General features: G+C 39.8%; 1 protein-coding gene and 1 long non-coding RNA gene across 2 annotated transcripts in view; both read left to right on the top strand.

The window, feature by feature from the left end:
• Window positions 1–16,000, top strand: part of LOC134226108 (xaa-Pro dipeptidase) — a 445,683-nt gene that overhangs the window by 154,208 nt on the left and 275,475 nt on the right. The gene's annotated exons all lie outside the window — the stretch shown is intronic.
• Window positions 1,689–3,909, top strand: LOC134223250 (uncharacterized). The gene is made up of 3 exons (XR_009982495.1): window positions 1,689–2,848; window positions 2,916–3,025; window positions 3,091–3,909. It is a non-coding gene; the product is annotated as an uncharacterized LOC134223250 (long non-coding RNA).

The raw sequence follows: 16,000 nt of genomic DNA, 5'->3' as shown, positions 1-16,000 counted from the left end.
TCTCTTCCACTAACTGCTCACATTCGCCGTCATACCAGTCGTTTTTCTGATCCGGGGGCACCGTGCCAAGTGCACGGTTGCGGTGCTTCCAATGGCGGATCGAATATTTCTCCAGACGCTACTTCAAGAGACGCTGCGCCTAGCTGTTCTTCCGTTGGGAGTGCCACTTCCAGCTGCTGCCCGTATCTTTGGGCTAGTCTACCGTCTCGTAGCCGCCCAATATTAAGCCGCGGCGTTCGACTTCGACGCGTGTTGTACACCGTCGAGAGTTTTGAGCGCAGGCATACTGCGACGAGGTAGTGGTTGGATTCAATATGCGCACTGCGGTAAGTGCGGACGTTCGTGAAGTCGGAGAAGAATTTACCGTCAATTAGAACGTGGTCGATATGATTTTCCGTTTCTTGGTTAGGTGATCTCCATGCGGCCTTGTGGATATTTTTGCGGGGGAAAAAGGTGCTTCGGACTGCCATTCCGCGGGAGACTGCAAAGTTTATGCATCGTTGGCCGTTATCATTCGATACGGTGTGCAGACTATCCGGTCCAATCACCAGTCTATACATTTCCTTCCTTCCTACTGGTGTCTTCATGTCGCCGATGACGATTTTGACGTCCCGCAGTGGGCATCCATCGTATGTCTGCTCCAGCTGTGCGTAGAACGCTTCTTTCTCCTCGTCGGGTCTCCCTTCGTGTGGGCAGTGCACGTTGATGATGCTATAGTTGAAGAAACGGCCTTTTATCCTCAGCTTGCACAATGCACAATCACATGTTGGCGCATCTTGCCCAGCACTATGAAGCCGGTTTCTAGCTCGTTGGTGGTTCCACAGCTTTGGTAGAAGGTAGCCTGCTTTTCCACACTTTCTGTCCTGTCCTGCAAATCTCCTGCAGCGCCAAATTGCGAAGCTTAAGCAGGGTCAGTTTCAGGTCTCTTGACATATTGCCCCGTCCATTGGTGAAATCCTTGATGTCATCGAGTTGCACCATAACAACGGTAAAGCTCGGCAGGACGCCATTGGACCCTATCTCCACATATTGTGCTGCTGCTTGCGCACCGTTATCGCTTTCCACGATGACTACTTTGCTACTCAGCTACCTTCAGCTCCATCTCTCTCGCACCCGATGCGTCCAAACCGTTCATTGCAAAGGGGTTCACTTCCATTTCTTTGTTTGTTGGTTTAGCTTTATTCATGACTGTTGGATCACCCTTAGGGCTGCCCTCGACCCGGCTGGAATAGTCGCCTTCTTGATCCCATGGTTATCTTTGCTAATGCAGTGAGGCCAAATCGGCCTAAGCCAGGAAGAAATCAACTGGTCCTACTCGTTGCCGTTGTCGAAGCTCCTGGGCTGGGCTATCATCTGCATCGATTCATATGCCGCCATGAAGTCGTGATAACTTTTGAAATTATTGGCATACCTCGACAGCCTGCGCTCTGTAACCTGGAGACGCTGGATGGCAAATTTCTGCGAGGGGAATCAGCTTTGACCAAACCAACCTCTTCGCTAGATTAAATCCAAGAGATTACAGATTCCACATTCTCTGCCGTGGAAGCCTGGCAAGTAATGTGCAGATTCTATCGCTTTGAATAAATCTCCAAAAACCACTCTTCCAAAAAATCAATTCATCCAGCATTGACGAATGGTTGAGTAGGCTTATCCTTAGACCGGTTTAGAAAAAAATCGGAAAACGTTTCGATTCCGATCACCAAGTCCACCCTATAGGAACACGGGTTTGCTTCATGCGAGGGAACCATCGTCAAATAGATGATCTCCCTTAAGCTTGATATCTTCCATAAACGCTCCGGTTCCTTAGAGTTTGACGTTTTGGACTTCGTATCAGTTTCGTTATCTTTCAATCTCGTACGGAACCGACAGGTAATACCATAACCTTGGTCTGTTGAGTGACCTCAGTGAAATCAACGTTTTTTTTTTATCAATTACGTCTTCTAAATGTGGCAAACCTGCAATATCTCCACCTAAAGCGTAATGATAACAAATACTTACCGCGTCGCCAAGTCCAAAACTCACTTTATCGCTCCGTCACCTTTGGTGTGTGTATTTGTTTGCATCGATACATTCCGCATCCAACGAGTTCTGCATTGTACCGGATTTTTTTTTATTGCAAATCGGCATTAATTACGAACAGGAACGACGGGAACTAACATTCTTCCAGTTGTAGCGTCGTCAACCTTCACAATACGGTGTTCTTGCATGAGAGCAGAGTATGGACCGCGCCGCTGCGTGCTTCTTCTTTCCGCAACCTTACCGTACAGATATTCTTCGCTTTCCTGTGTCGTCGTAAAACTGCATTCCCACCATGAAAGGATGATGATCATCATCATGATCGACGAGAGCATCCTTGTTTTTTTTTTGTTGTTTGGCAAGTCGTTACTGTCGCTTCATCTCGACGACGGCCGACCACAATCCTTTGCGAGCAGACTTGGTTGGTCATGTTCCCACAGGTTTCGCCCCGAACGTTCCCACGATTCGTTTGAGTTGGATTTCCAGCGAATAGCGGCTAAAGAAGCAAAGGGGCAAGCAATGTATGGATGCAGCAATAGAGGGAGAAAGTACCGAACGTAGACCCTCTAATTCTCCGCAATCGATTGGCTTTTCATTCACATCGTGACGGTCGAAGCTCGAAATTTCGGAGAAATTTGCCCAGAAAGTAGCCTGTGGTTTGAATTCATTGAACGGAGTTAGTAAGCTAGGCGCTCTAGTTTTTGATCTTCTTCGATGGAAGATTTGTTAGAAAGTACGCCACTACCAGCTTATCGGAATCGGTTGTTTACATTTCAATGGCGACGGCAAAGGAAACAGCCAACACTGTAAACCTAACAATACTCTTTAAAGAGTAAAAAACACGCATTATTTTTCGACATATGGAACTGTCAAAATAATGGGTAATTATTTTTTTCCAGGTAATGTGTATTTTGTGCCCACTTTCAAGTTCCTCGCGTTTACTCATTAAAGAGTGAAAACCAAGTTGGAATTGATAAAGAAACATTCAAAGATGCTGATGGCGGAAGAGGTGAGAATTTATGCATTTGTTACGGTTATTCCTAATAAATATCCAATAAATTATGCCTATTTCAGCCAGGCGATCGAAAAAGTTATAAGCCACCAACAAAGTTGCCTCGCACTGAAACCTCCGATTCTGGAATTGATTGCTGATGCAACTGCAGCTGCTGGTGATGTTCCGTAGATTAAGAAGCTGAAGGCGGTAGTCGACAGTAAGGAACGGCAATTTTTTCCCAACATTGGTCCCGGATGCAACCGCTGAAGAGGAGTCGTAGTGAGCTTGGTATCGGGAGGACGAAACGGTTGACGGTAATACGGAATATGCATTCGATTCTGGTATTGACTGATGGCCCTGAAGCAGCTAGTCGTGGTGCTCCGCAGTTCGGCGCAGAATGCCGCCACCGCCCACCAGATGGAACCTCGTTTGTAGCATAAATGGTCCGATTTGCCCGAGAACAGTGTAGATCTCATGATCAAGTTTATGAGAACCAGTTATTTCCATCGACGGAATCGGCCGGATCATGCATATACGTAGTTCATACTAAAAGAATACACACTTAAAATAAATCGCAGATTTCTGTGAAATTTCGCCGAAATCTCAACAGCAGAACTGTTCGGTAAATAATTTTACAGATTTTCGGTGGTTTTGACAGCTGAACAAAAGAAAAATTACCAAAAAATCGGTGAAATAATTACCGAACAAATCTGCTGTTGAGATTTCGGTGAAATGAAGCAAAATTCACGGAAATCTGTGAAATGATTTAAGTGTGTACGTCTGGAAATGGCAAGTTTCGCGTCACCGGTGGAAGAACAACTTATTATTTGTTTATAAACATTATGTAAATATATGTACGTTCATAATTGAATAAATATTATCATGTTCGATTATTTTAATGCTCAACGTGTCTATCGTTTAATAACTTGATATTTGTTTTCAAATTTTCGGGAATGCATTATTAAAACAATAAAGTATGTTTTTTACCCATTTTCCGGTCAAACTTTTTCCAGCTAATGGGTAAAAATCACTCTGTGACTTGAAGTTCGAGTGGATTACCCATTAATGAGTAAACACTGTTTACTCTTTTAATGAGTTGAACTATTTAACTTCATAATGGGTATTTTTTTACCCATTAAAGAGTACTTTGGTGGCACAGTGAACTGGGGGGAACGACTTTATTGACTTTCTGTAAGCGTCTCTTACGCCATGTAGGGTGATGACTACGAAGTCCCAATTCAAAACATAGAGCAATCTAATTTCTGTTTTCCTCTATAGGATGCGGGGTGGGGAATTCCAACTCCGTCCCCGGAGTTGGCAGACCACTTTACTTATGTATAACCAACCATCTATACACACACCCATCATTAATCGTCATTGCCATCATGAATGGGAAAAAGGAAAGGAAAACGCGCGTCAAAACAAAAACAACACTCACGTTCGGTATTGCCCGTTTTCTGGACTCTGCCTGTGTTAGTACGCCCCTGGGCATGGCCCAGCGAGGGGACGGGCAGGGACGCGCGAGGCGAGCAAAATATGTCGAACGAGGTGAATGAGTCTATGCCTTCGACTCCATCCATTCGTTCGTTCGAAGGTTCGTCTGTCCGCCGAGTCGGTCGGCGGATAGTGATCATCAAAGCTGGCCGGGTTTGGTTTGTGGGGTTGCGAGTTTGGACGGCTGTGCGAGCGAGACGAAGCAACAATATTTGTGTTTTTTCCGCTTATACAACCATTCGGGTCGAGCTCGGTTGGACTTCGGATTGGGGTTGCCCGAGTGTGGAAAAAACCTGCGCTTGTTTGCAGGGTTGCCACATTTAAATCTGTATTTTTGCCCCAGAAAATCTTTATATCTGTATCTCAAGTCAAAAAATCTGTATTGCAAATCTGTATCCATCTGAACCAAATCATATTCGTCTTTAATAAAGTTAGTTTTGAAAAGATAAAGTCCGGAAATACTATGCGGAACTACAAGTCAGACATGTCAATATTTAGCAATTTTTTTTGCACATTTCTTTCCAAGGATTACAAATAAAGGAATACAAGCAACAAGGTTGGCTTTTTCAAGGTTTAATATTTCATTATTTACGTGACATATTTACGAATAACGTATGCCACGGATCCAATTTAGCCATATGCAGAACAACTTTATTGGACTAATATTCAGCCATACAGAGAAGAATCACTGATAAACTGTTTCAAAGCATTTCAGATATGATCTATGATAGTGAGACCTGATTTTTTAGTATTATTTTGGAGCATTTTCTAAGACCACATGTATTAAAATATAATCTAAACATTTTCCGGAACATAATCTGATCGAGTTTCAAAATCATCGATCTGCATGAATTGTCGATTAAGTTGTTCTTAACCTACTGGAGACCACATGTTCTGTATTTTTAAATTTGAATGTAGGTAATCTCAAAATGGTTCTTAATAAGTTAATTTTAGATCTGTTTAGAAATCTGTAAAATCTGTAAGTTTTCCAAAAATCTGTATATCTGTATATACAGATTCTTGATCGCAGCCTAACCTCAAAAATCTATAAAATACAGAAAAATCTGTATATGTGGCAACCCTGCTTGTTTGTGATGTAACGGATTCTGTAGGGTGAATGTTGTTTGATTAAAGTAGTTGATGAGAAAGAAAACTTTAAAACATATTTTTCAAGGTAAATAATCAAATAAAAAATGTTATCGAAAAATCCCTTTTTTTAATCATAGCCAGAAATTGGCACATTTACTCTGTCACCCGGGACCGAAATCGGGTCATGTTCGGTACATTTTGCTCCCATCGGGCAACCCGCAGTGACTGGCCCGGGGTTCGTTGGCGCTCGATGGCTAAAAAGAAAAACACTGGTTCGTTCGCTCTCAGTCGGCTGTAGACATTCGAGACGGTAGCACCGCGTCGCTATTCGCTCCCTGTAAATAAACTTCTAGTAAAGGCAAAATACATAAGTCCAACTCTGTACATAAGCAAAGCAAAGCAAAACAGTTTCACATACATTCTACCTGCCGCGCCGAGTTAAAAAAGACTACGAGACGACGACCACTACTACGACAGCGGGTCGGGGAGAAGAAAAACAACCAACAGCTTGGAGCAGATAGAGAGCTAAAAACACACAACGGTTTGCGTTAGAGCAATAAATATATAACTTGCACGCAAAAAGTACCGAGAGAAGGGAAAATTGAAGAGTCCCCTGTTTGGTCGTTGTTTCGACCGTTCGGAAGTGATATCGTAATCTGTGAAGTTACACCGCTAAGTGGAATAATAGTAGCTTTAATTGAGAGTAAAAAAATCACACGGGAGGCGAGAAAAAGAAGTGATTGTAGAAAAAATTCCACTTTGTTTTCACTTATCGGAATAGATTCGTGGAGAGTTAGTTGATCACAGTAATCGCTAACCAGGAAGGAAGTAACCATTTCCGCTGCCTACTGTTTCCAGTCAGCAGAAACAATATCGCGTTTTGTGCGTTGGCGTTTCGTAGAAAAGAAGTGATCGTATTTTAAGCGATTACCCAAAAAGAAAGCGGAAGTGAAGCACTTGTGCTGTGTTTGTAGTGCGTGGATAAGTTTTGCACAACCAGCGATCCCAGTATCATCGGTTTACTCGAAGAAGTTTGGAAGTTAGAAGTGTTGACGGTACCCATCAAAAGAAGTCATATTCGGTGAAGTAGCAAATCAAGGAGACTATCTGTGTTGTACGGTGTAGTCTGTTCGAAAATAAATACCTGAAGCTTGTGGAATTGTGTATTGGTGGTGAAGCTAGTTCGAGAAATTTAGCAATAATTGAAAACAACGAGCAACAGGATCAACCTCCGGAGGTGGTTGTCAGCAATAGTAGCAGCAGCAGCAGCAGCAGCAACACTTGTACGACAATGCCCAGCAAGCAGACCAACGATGTACTAGCGGTCGAAGAGCTAGTGCATGAAATCCGAGAAAATCTCCGCCTGAAAGCCAAACCCGCCCATCAACCTTCCCGTAGTTCTCGACCCTCGCCCTACCACATACCATGTCGATCCTGGTCGGAGCCTGCCTGCGGCAACGGCGAGAAGCGACCGATCAAATCCTGCAAAAAACAAGCGGAGGAGGAGACGATAGAGGACCCGTACGAGTTCTTACAAACCCTGCTGAAGAACAACAACCTGGTGAAGGAGGCCGTGCGGCGGTTACAGCACGGACTTTCGCCCAAGCAGCGGTACTTCTACGAAAGCGACGAAGAGTCCAGATCGCCGATCGTGGTGATGTGTCAGTTAGAGTCCTAAGTTATCTTTTGTCTGTAATTTTATTCGTATCTATAAGTTACTACAGTAGTTGAGAATGGTCGCGTGGAGGGTGGTGGCCCCGGGGAATGATGAATTGAGAGCAAGATAGAACGAACGCGTAATGACGGATATAATACGGAAGATTCCTGAATGACCGAGTAGTGGATGATTAGTCCCGGTTGAATGATGATGAAACAAGTAATTTATTCTAGAACAAACCAATTGAAAATTAGTAACTGCAAGATAACACAGAAGTGAGGAGAAAAGCTTAGTTTCAGACGTACAAATAAAATCAGAATCCCGGCAAATTTCTCGATTAGTTTTACGAAGGATTATCGTAATTGAGTTGAATTTTTCCTCATTCGATATAAGCAAATCGCATTGACCACAGTTAACCCCCGTTTAAAATCGACCTGTGAGAGGGCCTCATTTTCATAATTAATTTTTTTTATTTTTAAAGCATCTCGCCTGCTTCGAATCAGTTTTCTCGAAATTACTCTACCTAAAAAATCGATAACAGTAGACACGCAAACGCTCGGGCCTGCGCACACATACACATACACAAAAGTGAACGAAAACTTCGTTCGGGGTGTTGCCCGCATTCTAGATCACAGTTCATGTGTTTAATTGCGCGTTCAGTGCGTGTTCTTCTGTGTGCTGAACGCTCAGACCATTGAGTAAATTCAATAAAGTTTCGGTGGTGTGTGACCTTTGCGCGAAGAACAGGCGATTCAGCGAGCGAAAACGGATGATGCAATACACAAAGTTTTCTTTTGAGTTTTATGTGGCGAAATGAATCCCGCGATAATCAATGAAGAGTTTTAAGAGAATTTAAAAAAGGCTGCAGTTGACAAGCAGTGAATGTAATTTTTTAAATGACGGCTTGTCAGTACAATGTTTATTTTTTTCATTAATTGTAGTAGGCTTGCGTAGCCACTGAGAATGATTCATTGTAGCTAAGCAAAAGATTTTTATTTACAAAAGATTGAAGGCTCTGAGGAATTTCACTAGATTCTGCAATTATCATTGAAATTCCCCTTTTACTCGCATTCGCGGCAGATGATGATGATTACGAACGAGACACCGTTCCCTGTCAGTGTTAGTATTTGTTTGTGTTCGCCGTGGCATACAGCAACCGAGCGGCGATGTGTGGAAAACAGAGGCGCGCAAAACATTCAAAATGGCTGCCATTTATTTATGTTTATAAATACGTGCAACGGATGCAACTGGCGGCTGCTGCGATCACAGTTCGTGGACAGTGAAGGGAAGGGGTCAGTGCGATTTGTTTCATATCGATTGAAATGGCTTTTTAAATCCAACCTTGCTATAAAATCATGTCAAGCTCAAGCAAGCTCTGTTTTCGGTTCCCAATTTTTAGAATTTAAGAACATTTAGAAGTAGCTTTTTTTCTCACACGCATTAGTAGCATTGGCTGTCGCGAGGCCGTTCGTCATCCCTCAAGGAAAGGAAATTTTCGCAGCGTTTGTTTGTTTACAGACATTCTATCCAGGTTATTCGCTGACATTGCGTGGTCTATTCGATTGAACCAAGCATCTGCAACAACAAACGACGTATCGCGACCTTCAGTTTGTGGCTGTGCTTTCTCCTATCTCCAAAAGACTGATAATAAGCTTATAGACGCACCCCGTTTTTCGTTTTGGTCATCGAAGGTTTGATGAACCATAGCTGCTGCAAGCCATGGGATCCCTTCACCGACCGGAACATCAAACGAAACTAATTTGAGTTGTTAGAAAATCGAGGAGCCGAAATGCAAAGGGCGAAGAAGCTTGACATCTGTGGTACATTTGCTTTGATTGTAGTATAAAAAATCAAACTTATCGAAGATATGGAAAAGTGTGCATGCGAAGAATGTTTAGATAGGCTCTTGTAATTGAATATTCGGTATTGAACCCGTTCCTGTTCTGCAAAAAAAAATCGATTATTTTTAGTTTGGTTTTTGCAAACAATCGTCTAAAACACTCTCGTCTATATAAATACAAGAAGAAAACTAAACATTCGTTTCTATCTTTTTCAAACCCACAATTTCTCTTTTCTTTTGTTTCTTAGTTACTAATCAATCTAAATAGTATACACGACTAAATTTAAATCAAATTATAGAAATATCGCGAGAATCGAATTTAGTTAGTGTTCCTTTAATTTCACTTTGTCCAGAGATATTTGCTAAGTTTTTGCTCCTTTATTTCTCATTTAGTGTTATTTGTTTGTTCTTTTCTCTTCCCGCTGCTCATTTTTTCTTATCGTAGAGAAAGTGAATGCAACGAGGAATAGAATTCACGCGTAAGCAAATACTATCATTAAAAACAAAAACAAAACAGCAGAAAATTTACAATCCGTTTTAGGATTTTCCCTCTTCTTCTGTGCATTAAGTACTGGCAAAAGTGTAGCCACATAATAAAACAAGCAAAATGTTGACGTTTCTCCCGACTGAAGATACTAGAATCAGTTTGTGTCGTGCGATTCTTCTAAATTACAAAACAATAGCAGTACTATGCTTACGCTTTTGGTTTATTTCATCAATCAGTTTTTCGTTCTTTTTCTAACCCTTCGATTATGTCGAGTCCAGCAAAATAGATCAGAATCGCTGGACACATAAAACCGTGACAAATGCAAAAACAAAAGCCTGTGTCGGTAAAATATATAAAATGAAATGGAATGATTTAGAATAGATCTTTTAGTCTCTGTGTGTAGTTGTAAACGAATTGATAATTGAAATACAAAAAAAAAATAACAAAATAAAAACATTCAACTGAGTCAGCTCTGTTTTTGCAGTTTTCAAAACACACCAACTTAAATAATCCGATCAAGTAAAATCTAGATGTGGCAAAACTAAGAGCAACACGCAACTCAAATTCCGATCCGTCAGAAAGCATGTAAAATGTTACACACATCTACACATCCAAGACACGCGTACACACTCAATTTTAATCAGAATTAACAGTGTAAACACGGAAATCGTGTGTTAGGCACTCCCTACTCAAAATATAACGATAAATAATAAAAGTAGTGATGGTAATGAAAATAGACAAACAACTTGGCTCCGAACTGGTGGTAAATAGTAGTGAATTAATAATAAAACACAAGTAGGCTAGATTGGTATTTATCGATGAACAAAACAAACATAATGTAAAACATTAGTGAAAACAACGGTAACTTTTAAGCGAGTTATTCAATGAAAGAAGAAATGCATTTATAATCTTTTAAATGGTATGAAGTCAACTAAAGAACGACTGTTGTGAGTATGAGAGTACGTTAATACATTTGGACACTTCAACACATACACACAGACATTAACACACTTATTCAAATTCGGACGAAACGTGTAAAATCGCTTAGATGGCGAGTTCAAACAAACCAACACAACAAATTGTTTCCAATTGTTTCGTTCGCTTTGTTTCGGCTTGCCTTTTGATTTCGAACTCACCCTCACAATTGTTCTCATTGCGTGAGAAAACAACAGCAACAATAACAATGTTCCTTGGTACCTAATTATGTAATTTAAAGAGCGTAATCCTTATCGGAAGAATATCGTACGAGATCCAATTATTAAACTTATATTAACAAACAAAGCGAATCCATGTAGTCTTATAACATCTGCAAACATTAAGCGCTATATTATGATAGTCCCCCATTACACTGGATTGTTGGTGGTGTACGTGTAAAAATAATGAATGAAGTGAAATCAACACGATTGTTGGAAGTTATCGAAAACAGGGTACTTCTTGAAAAAACGGCAACACATTAACATTAACATCCACTCCACTCTGTTTTAGAAAGAGAGCGAGAGACTTTTACTGAGCTGCAAAAAGAACTATTGCTACTATCACTATTACTTCTACTAAACTAGCTATTGTTGTGTAATTTTCAGAAAAAAAATTAAAACCCGTTTGTATTTTTGTGACGTTTTGTAAATATTATAGCTACTGTGTAAGCAAATCAAAATAAACAAAAATTACACTCACAAACAGAACATAGACACACTTAAAAAAAAATCCTAGGAAAATCAACTTCTGACGTTCGGTTCGGAAACAAAACCTTGAATCGCAAAGCAAACGTTGCATTAACAACAAAAAAAGTAATGTAGGCAAAATTTATTTCATCCATATTTTTATTCCTGTATTTTCATTGAATCGTTCCTTCCTGGTGACCTCTGACCGAAGTTTGTTTTGACGTGTGCCAGTGTCAGTTTGCTTTCACAACTCTTTGATCGGTTGCCTGAGAAAAATGCGCGTGGTTTTTCTTTCCTCGTTTATTTTCCGCACGTGAAGTCACAATCGAACCATTTGTTTTCCCCCAAAACGACGTCAATCAAGGAGGAAGTCAAATATTCATCCGCGGAGTGGTTTTTGGTGCAACACAATTGTGAAGTAGTGTTTGATCACCCACAACCTAAACACACGTACATAAAAAAAATAGGAGAAAGAGTTTGTTGATGGAAAATCCAGACAAGAAAAAAAAACAAAAAAATACTGTAAAATCCAAAAAATTGAACTGTAATAATTTTAGTTTTAAGTGAATCCCTGTTGTAAAGGTATAAATCTAAACAAAAAAAAAACAAAATCGAAAACACAAAAACATAAAAATAAAAAGCATTAGTGAAAACTAATACCACTGAAAATAATGAACGCATGTTTGTGCATTTTTTGCGTGATTTCTTCCAAAAATCCCTGGTCGCGTTTGCTCCGGATTTCGCCGCATGGGGGCTCGGGTTACTTCGGTTTAAATCGTGTGTCGTCATGCAATCGCATTCACCAAGCTGTCTGCCTATACATGGCGGCGTCTCTTCCACTTCGATTCGACCGTTCGCAATAGGTGGTAAATATATATTAAGTAGGCGATGTGGGGAAAGAAAACTCCACCGCACAAAGCAACCAGACACCGTCGACGAAGACGTTATGGAGTTGCTTGCATTGCAGCAACAATAAAAGCACAGACGGAAACAGGTTTGCTGACGCCATTTTGTGTCCGCGATAGTGTTTGCTTTTGATTTATAACACGGCAACGGCGTTGCCTTCGAACGGCTCGCGAGTCGCGACTCACAACTGGCTCAACCACTGTGTTGTTGTTTTTGTTTTGGTTACGGTTTTCTTCTTTTCTCCTCCGCCGTATAGAGCGACTGGTTTCTTCGATTTCTCACGTACGCACTATCGTTTTGGAGTACTGTCGGCAACTTAGGGTATTTGGATAGGTAGGTATGAAGCTGGGGAAGGTACGCACTCTTTTGTGGATGCAAACTCGTTCAACTGTGGGATTGTGGTTTCTTTGGTGTTCACAAGGTGACGAACGTTGGCGGCGTTTGAGGGTACTAAAATGAATATCTGTGTAAAAAAGTAATGAGGAGGAGAATGGTTGTTACCTTGGAGTTATGGTAAGGCTCGCCAATGGAGCGAGTTGTAAGATAAGTGATGATTTTCTTGTATGACGAGTATCATTCAGGTTTTTTTGTAAGAAATAACTTATTACATGTTGTTGGAATTAATTTGCTCGAATATATAAAAAAGAGGTATCCATAAGGACATTCAGGATGGAACTGATAAACGAAAGAATACCTAAGATTTATGCGACTGAAGGTTACTCACTGTTGATGTTTATCCTCAATCATCATTTGTATTGCTTTGTCATCTTTGTAAAACGTATTCATAAATTCAAGCAAACAAAAAGTGTTAGCTGTCATATAGATTGCCTTTGGTTCATAGTAATTCCTAACTTACCATAATAGATTGTTCGTATTCTCGATACGAGTTCACTTTTTTGATCGACTTCCTCAGCACTCCTGGGCTTAAAAACACTAAACTGCGAGGCGGCAATGTCTCAGTTGATTGTTATATCAATAAGAAGAAGAAGGCTACAGGAATTCACATTTGAATTGTGTTGAAATGATACTCCGGAATTCTTGGCCACAGAATTCAGGTTCGTCGCTTGTAAATTTGCCCTCAATTCGTTGAAGTCATTATTTCATGTGCCTATGTGTCGGGAGCTAAGGGATTGTAATAATAGAAATGGAGGGCCTACCTTAGCTGTGCAGTAAGATGCGCGGCTACAAAGCAAGACCATGATGAAGGGAGGGGAGGGGTTCGATTCCCAGTCCGGTCTAGGAAATTTTCGGGTTGGAAATTTTCTCGATTTCCCTGGGCATGAAAGTATCAACGTGTTAGCCTCCTGATAGACGAATGGTACAATAACTTGGCTTAGAAACCCCGTAGTTATCAAATGTACAAGTTCTTAAACCTGCGAGGCAGCAATGTCCCAGTTTCGGATGTAATACCAATAAGTAGAAGAAGTTCAATATGAGCTCCTAAGTGACCCTTTGAATAGAATGATTTCGTACAAAAAGTAAACTCGCGAATCGATTTGCAAGATTTCTCATTCGTTTAATTCGTTTCGGGCTTTTGAAAAGATATTGGAGAAAGGACCCTAAAAACTGCATTGCTTTCACTTTCGGTTTTCTCCAATATTTTGGTTATTAACTAAGAAAATGGGTGGACGCATTTTACCATAGGATATTTTACCCAGCTTGCGGATTTATACAGATTTTCCCCTATGCAATGTGATATGTTCAGAAGCAGAAATATTTTTCAGCGAAACTAAGGCCACAAAGGAATATCCTGTTCATGGGAAAAACACAAATATCCTATGCGCAAAAACAGATGGAGACGCATGGTACATCAAATTTTTTATTTGTAGTGCATCTTCTCAGTTGTTTGGTTGCTTCACATCTCGGGAAAGTTTTCCACCGGATTTTGGGATTCACGTATTGTATAGACATGGGGCCGATTTTTTGTTAAATGTTTCGTGCCAAAATCCCGTTTGAAAACACATGATAGTAAAATTAGTAAACAAGATTCTCAAGATGTGTGTGGCTACTTTAAAGATGACTCGGTTAGCTGTAAATCTATCAGCATTAGGGTGTCCCAAAAAAAAATCGATGTTCGAAAAGTCATGGTGCTCAACCCTGAAATGAAAGATATACCTGTCTGGATAATTTTTGTAGAACAAACCGAATTTCTAGAAAATCGTTTAGAGGTCGCGCCAGATCGATTTTTGAATGAGCTTTTTTTAGATCAAAAATCAAATATTGGATCCTTTCACAATTTTTTTTCAGGGTCACCGATTCGTTTTATATTTTTTTTTATTTTTCTGTGGATCTTTGCCCATATTCTCCGTGAATTGGTTTTTGGTATTATACGTGTTTACAGTCTGCAGAACTTTTTAAACATCGAAAAAAGCACATTTTTGACTAATTTTTGAAGTTATTTCATCCTTACATAAAAAATATTTTTTTCTCGTTCAGAAAAACTTACATACTTCAAAGAGCTATTTATAAGGAGTATTTTCATAAAAAAAGATCCAAGAAATGTGGTTCTGGGGCTGAGATATTGCAATTTTAGTAAATAGTCAAAAAGTGTCCAATTCGGTACTTTTTCTTTACATGTTATAATTTCATCAAGATTGCACCAATATTTTAATTTTAATTAAAAACAATTCAAAAGCAAATAAATGGGAATATTTTCTATGTAACATAGCTTTTATTTCCGATGGAGTTGGTTACCTGAATTACAGGATTTGGTCGGAGTATATGGATGGAGCCAGTTATAAAATTATATCAAATCCAACAGTTAATATGTAGCAATATACAAATAATACGGTTTACTATGATCTCTTTATTAGTTTTGATTCAATCATAGGATGCTTTTCACGGTATACAAAAAACAAGGCAGGCTCAGCACGTATGTAAACATTCAGTTTGAATGTAAACATGTGTCGTCACTACTATCTTCGCACAAGCTGAACTGAGACGATGCTCTACGGTCTCAGCATGCTTACTTTTGTACTCTAACATGTGGCATTAAAATATGCCTCACTCGTGACGACCTTGTTGTCTGTATACCGTGATGCTTTTGACATGTCATATGACAGTCTAACAGTTTTTTTGTCGTTCCAGTTCGACAGCTTTTTCATCAGTTCACTTGAGATATTGGAAAAGTAAAAACGGAATAAACGTAAAGTAAAAACGGAAAAATGACACTTCAAGTGAGACGCATATTTTATCGCCACATGTTAGAGTACAAAAGTAAGTATGCTGAGACCGTAGAGTATCGTCTCAGTTCAGCTTGTGCGAAGATAGTAGTGACCACACATGTTTACGTTCAAACTGAATGTTTACATACGTGCTGAGCCTGCCTTGTTTTTTGTATACCGTGAAAAGCATCCTATGATTGAATTAAAACTAATAAAGAGATCATAGTAAACCGTATTATTTGTATATTGCTACATATTACCTGTTGGATTTGATATCACTTTATAACTGGCTCCATCCATATACTCCGACCAAATCCTGTAATTCAGGTAACCAACTCCATCGGAAATAAAAGCTATGTTACATAGAAAATATTCCCATTTATTTGCTTTTAAATTGTTTTTAATTTTTATTAAAATATTGGTGCAATCTTGATGAAATTATAACATGTAAAGAAAAAGTACCGAATTGGACACTTTTTGACTATTTACTAAAACTGCCATATCTCAGCCCCAGAACAACATTTCTTGGATCTTTTTTTTATGTAAATACTCCTTATGAATAGCTCTTTGAAGTATGTAAGTTTTTCTGAACGAGAAAAAAATATTTTTTGTGTGAAGATGAAATAACTTCGAAAATTAGTCAAAAAAATGTGCGTTTTTCGATATTTAAAAAGTTCTGCAGACTGTAAAAA

This window comes from Armigeres subalbatus, chromosome 3, assembly GCF_024139115.2.
Source record: "Armigeres subalbatus isolate Guangzhou_Male chromosome 3, GZ_Asu_2, whole genome shotgun sequence".
In the NCBI taxonomy this organism is placed as follows: Eukaryota; Metazoa; Arthropoda; class Insecta; order Diptera; family Culicidae; genus Armigeres; species Armigeres subalbatus.
Note: the sequence above shows the minus strand (reverse complement) of the source record. Positions and strands in the feature narration are given on the sequence as shown.